The 5,899-nt window shown below is 38.1% G+C and overlaps 1 pseudogene; it reads left to right on the forward strand.

Annotated features, from left to right (window-relative positions):
• Positions 1–348: 348 nt before the first annotated feature.
• Positions 349–1,955, forward strand: LOC128034195 (uncharacterized; annotated as a pseudogene).
• The last annotated feature ends 3,944 nt before the right edge of the window (positions 1,956–5,899 follow it).

Here is a 5,899-nt window from a genome sequence, read left to right on the forward strand (position 1 = left end):
GGACGGCCAGTCAATAGAAGAGCATTTGCGAGTCATCCCTTCGGAATTAGAAATTGTAAGACAAGATTTTGAGAGAAAGAACGCGGATTTGGAGAAAAGGATAGAGCAAATGGAGGCGGAAAAGACGAACTTGAGATTGGACATAGACGTTCAGAAGCTTGAGAATGAGAGGTTGAAGAAAGGGAAAAACAAGGCTGATGAGGAACTGGGCAGTCTAAAGACGGATTATAAAAAGTTGCGTTTGTCAATAAGAAGCTTTGAAATTTGGGAAAGACGTCGTAACGATGGCGAGCAGAAATCCAAGAAGAAAAGGACAAGGCCGATAGATGGGAACAGAGATTTCAAGAGATGCAAAGGCGAAATGAGGCTTTAGAAAAGAGTTTGTCAGAAAGCCAGAAGGAAAATGGTGAGTTAAAGGATAGGGTGATTGTGTTGGAAAGATCTCTTCGTTAGTATCGAAGCTGAAACTCTACGATAGAGTTGAAAGCAAGCTTGAGCAAGATTGACGAAATGAAGAAAAGAATCGAAGAGCTAGAAACGGTGCTGCAAAATTGTGAAGTTCAGATCAAGCACTTGAAAGCAAACGAAAGTCGTAATAATGAACAGTTTCACCACTTTCAGAGTCAAGTTAGAAGCAGAGATCATCTTATCGAGGAAGCTGTGGTCCAGATTTGTGAAGTAGCTGATCATATCTGGACTTTAGCGATCTGGTGACATCTTTGAGTGTGAAGTATGAATTAGAATCGAATCGGGGGCAAGAATTAGCTTTGTTACTTAGAAAGATTAAAGTTCTGTGTACTAGGGCAAAGTCTTATTTGTAATTCGCTTTATGTAAAGAAATTTGCTTTCTAGTAAGGTTTTCTTATATGGAATTGAATCAAAATTGACGTCTTTTTGCATTCATGCATTGCATTACTTCATATGCATTAAAAACATTAAAAGATTCTAATTAATTTAAGTCACTCCTTAGTTAATCTGGAAACTAACCAATCAACCGAACACCGTTAAAGTACCTGAGCAAAGCAGGAGGCATGGACCAAAGATTGGAGAGAATAGAGCAAATGCAAATACAGATGCAAGAGTAATTGACCAAATTTCAACAAAATATGAAGGATCAGATGCTAGAATTCCAAAGCAATGTGATAAACCAGTTAACCCAGTTATTGGCTAGAGGGTTAGAAAGAGAGGAAAGACTAGTGGTCCACTTTGGGGAGGATAAAGAAGACCCTAATTATCCCTCAAATTTTATCCCGATAAGTGTCCAGCCAGATATACACCCACAAGGGGCACCCCTTACTATCAAATCCCAGCAATATTAGACCAATACCTTAACACCAATGAATTGCTCGACAGACCTAGGATCCAATTTTCCTGTTGCTCTTGTTAAACCAGCAGAAATGCAACAGTCGAGGGTGGAGTACCTAGATACTACAAAGGCCCCAAGGAAAGAGGGGAATAAATGGGATAATGCAGGCAGATATAACAAAGGCCACTCAAAACCAATCACTGTGGGCCGGCCAAAGACAGAAACCACCAGACATTAGAGTCCTTTAAAGCACGAATCTGGTGGGAAACCAGGTACTGAGAAGCCTCAGTTCATGCCTATACCGATATCATATAGCAAGCTATATCAAAGCCTATTTAATGCACATGTGGTGTCCCCTTTCTACCAGAAATCAATGTTGCCTCCATTTCCTAAATGGTATAACGCAAATGCTCAGTGTGAATACCATGCAGGGATTGCAGGGCACTCGATAGAAAACTGCACCGCATTCAAAAAGATAGTTGAAAGATTTATTAATCTTGGCATTGTCAAATTTAATGAGGCCACCAGCGCAGAAAATCTGCTACCCAATCACATTTATAATGGGATGAATACGACATATGAAGAAGAGTTCGAGAGCGTTCATGTCAATGTCGTATATGAAGACACACTTAAAAAGGAAGCTTGTTAGATATCCACCCTTATAAACTTGGAAGCGTCTAAGTAATTGGATTGCGGAAGAAATCTTTGTAGTCTTTAGAGCTTATTTAGAGTAATGTTCAGAACATTCTTGTTATTTTTAGCCTAAAAATGATAGGAATTCCTTTGTGAAATAGGCTTATGTCTGAACATCATTATTCTAATAAAATACATCTTTGCATTTATTTTTGAGCCAACATTCTTTCATTCTTTGCGAGTAATTATTATGTCATTCTTTTGGATTTTCTTCCACATCATTCTTTCATTCATAATTATATTGTACAAATAATTATTCGTAAATTCACACATTCTTTTGCGCTTACTATGGGTCTCCAAATATCAATGACATGAGTGACACTGCTACTGACTCAGAATCTCCTTCTGAGCGAGACATGTGTTTAGAGGGATCTCATGACTTTGAAGATGACATAGATCGTAGCCTATTTCTAGATCTGTTAAGGATGGTAGAACAAGTCGAGAAACTAATCTTACTACAAAGAATCATTGGGATACATGACTTCTCCTTATGTGGAGCATGAAGGTCATTTGGTCGATCTCGCTAAAAGAGTTTGACGGTCATCGATTCATCTTTGTGATCGTCAATTACTTTACTAAATGAGGGAAAGCTACTTCATAAGCCAATGTCATGAAGTCGACAGTCAGCAAATTCTCGAAGAATCCTATATCAATATGGAACCCCAAAAAGATCATATCTGACAATGTACTAAATTTGAACAACAACACAATATCAAAGGTTTGCAGTCTGTTCGTGATTAATGCCATATCGCAAAAAAAACTCCGACGGAGCAATGCTTTTCTCCTGGGCCCATTGCGGTATTGCCTATTGAAGACAAGATTCTTGCTCTCTGAGTTTTTGGATTAATTCTAATTGAAGAGGAATGTTCAAAGTTATTCATCATGGTCAAATGCGCCAAAAGCAAATGATGCGAGCTCACAAAAAAGAGTCCGCCCTAGAGATTTCCTTAAGAGGGACCTGGTATTGAAAAAGATCCTTCCCACACAAAAAGAACTTTATTCCAAGTTGGGAAGGACCTTATGTTGAAGGCCTTATCTGGAAAAGCGTCGATTAAAAGGGATAACAAGGACATGCCTAATCTTATGAGTTCAGATTCAAAAAAAAAAGGGTCAAAATCAAAATAAAAAATAAAAGTGATAAAAAGAAAAAGAAAAAGAAAAGAAAAATAGAGAGGCCAATGTGAAAATCCGCAAAGGACGCCTTGAGACCAAAGGGGATTTTAGTTGAAAACCCGAAAAGGGCGGCTCGAATATTGATCAAAATGGGGCATGAGGTGATCAGAGCAACGCGGATATTGATCAGATTGGGGCATGTGGTGATCTAGTTATACTTGAATCAAGAGGAAAGAGTAGGCAACATCTTGAGGCATCCATAGAGTACTGTAGATCTCTCAAACACATGTCAAACTCAGAAGGGTCTTCAGAAAGTTTGTACAGAGAATTTCAAGCTGCGATATCTGGGGCACCCAATTTTCATACTATTGAATTTGTTGTTCTTGGAATACTTCATTCTTTTCAAAGATACACATTCCCAATCAATTTCTTTGTTATCCTTCTTTGCTATTTTTGATAACTTATTTCTTTCGAGCTATGCTCAGAACCAATTTTTTCTTATCTATTGTTATGACCTTTTTTTGCAAGCATGTTGCATTGGAATAATGATTAATGGACTAATAAAACTTTCACAAGGGAAGTTTTGCATATTACTTTAAAAGTTTCTAAATAATACAAGAACCTGAAAAAGGACTATTGTTTAGAACGCACCAAGTATAAAGGTTGGAAATTTAAGAAGGAAGAGTCTAATTAGAACTTTCTGGATTCTGTTGTCAAAAACATTGATTGAACAAATGACATGATGATGACAAAGCTTAATAAACAAGTGAGCAATGGTCACTAGGTAATAGGAAGAGGTTTCCTCGGAGAAGAAAGACTTCATTTGCACATGAGCCTTTGGTGCAACACCGTGGGCATGGTGTAAAGGGCCAAAGAATTTTACATTCTGTATCCTTGAATTGTGATAGGAGTGGATTGAGATGAAGCCATATATTTCTACCCTTGGGTTGCAGTGGGAGAATGATGGTACAAATTTTACGTCCTATTAGATTGAACTTTGAGGTTTACAGTGGGGGAAATCTGACTAAGTGGAGACGCCAGCCGAGCAAGAAAGCGTTGTATCACGTCAGTGATAAAGCCTTAATAAACTTCGAGCAATGATAACTTAAGCGAAAAAGGGGATCATTCTCAAAAATAGCATTCTACATTCATGCAAACACCATTCACACATGTCTAGTTAGGAGCATTTGATTCATACCATCCTAATCATTAGGCATAATTAGGTTCATTATACAGGTCATGTTCCCCAGAGAGCAGATCAGTGAAGATAGCAGGTCCTGTCTTCCTATATTGGTAGGAAGTGGATCGAAGATGCAGATCTTGTCTTCCCATATTAGTGGCGGAGTAGATCGAAGAAAGCAGATCTTGTTTTCATGTATTGGCGTGAAGTAGATCGAAGATAGCAAATCCTGTCTTCCTATATTGGTAGCGAAGTGGATCGAAGATGTAGATCTTGTCTTCCCATACTGGTGGTGAAGTAGATCGAAGAAAGCAAATATTGTCTTCATGTATTGACGTGAAGTAGATCAAAGATAGCATGTCCTGTCTTCCTATATTGGTAGGAAGTGGATCGAAGATGCAGATCTTATCTTCCCATACTGGTGGCGAAGTAGATCGAAGAAAGCAGATCTTGTCTTCATGTATTGGCGTGAAGTAGATCGAAAATAGCAGGTCCTGTCTTCCTATATTGGTAGGAAGTGGATCGACGATGCAAATCTTGTCTTCCCATATTGGTGGCGAAGTAGATCGAAGAAAGCAGATCTTGTCTTCATTTATTGGCGTGAAGTAGATCGAAAATAGCAGGTCTTGGCTTCCTGCACCAACAGTGAAGCAGATCGAAGACGTCAGTCCTATCGCCTTGATATTGCAGTGGAAAAGATTGAAGCCATGATGGTGAATCTTATCTCCCTGGCGTTAAGGCTTGTATTAGCTGAAGTGGAACGGATTGAAGCTGTAGGTAGCGAATCTTATCTCTTTGGCATTACAGTGGAGCAGATTGAATCTGCAACAGCGAATCTTACTTCCCTGGCGGTGTAATGGAACAGATTGAAACTACGACGGCGAATCTTGTTTCCCTAACATTGAAGATGGCAAATTTTATCTCCCTGAAGTTGCAGTGGAGCAGATTAAAGCCGATACTCCTATACTTCTGAAGATGCAGTAGGAAGGAATGAGGCTACTTGAAGAAGAAGAGTTTCATGTTCCAGCAAGACCGGGCAAAATTGGGCATTTTTAAAGTCTTTGTTCCGTTCCTGTTACACGACAACGAGCAAAAAGGGGCAGCTGTAATACCTAATTTTAGCCGGGGCTCACATATGGAAACATAATTTTTGAGGATATGCAATCTTAGATATGATATGCAATCCTAGATATGATATGCAATCTTAGATATGATATATGCAATCTTAGATATGATATGCAATCCTAGATATGATATATAATCTTAGATATGATTTTGTAATCTTAGAGATTTAATTTGTAGATACCCTTTAATCTCAGCCGTTGATGTAATTGATCTGTACCGTTGGATTTGGGAGGCTCAACTATAAATAGAGGCCTCTCCTTCATTGTAAAAAAAAGAGGAATAAAAAAGAGAACGATTGGCGGTTTTTAAAGATGGCTTACTATTTTTTCTTTCGATTATTTTTACTTATTTCGATTTTAAAAAAGGAAGAAGGTGATACGAATTTTATTTATTTATTTTATTTAGCCCTCCGCCTTTTAATGTTTTTGTAATTAAGTTTTTTTATTTTTAAATTTACCCTTTATTTATTTTCGATTTCAATT

This window comes from Gossypium raimondii, chromosome 2, assembly GCF_025698545.1.
Source record: "Gossypium raimondii isolate GPD5lz chromosome 2, ASM2569854v1, whole genome shotgun sequence".
In the NCBI taxonomy this organism is placed as follows: Eukaryota; Viridiplantae; Streptophyta; class Magnoliopsida; order Malvales; family Malvaceae; genus Gossypium; species Gossypium raimondii.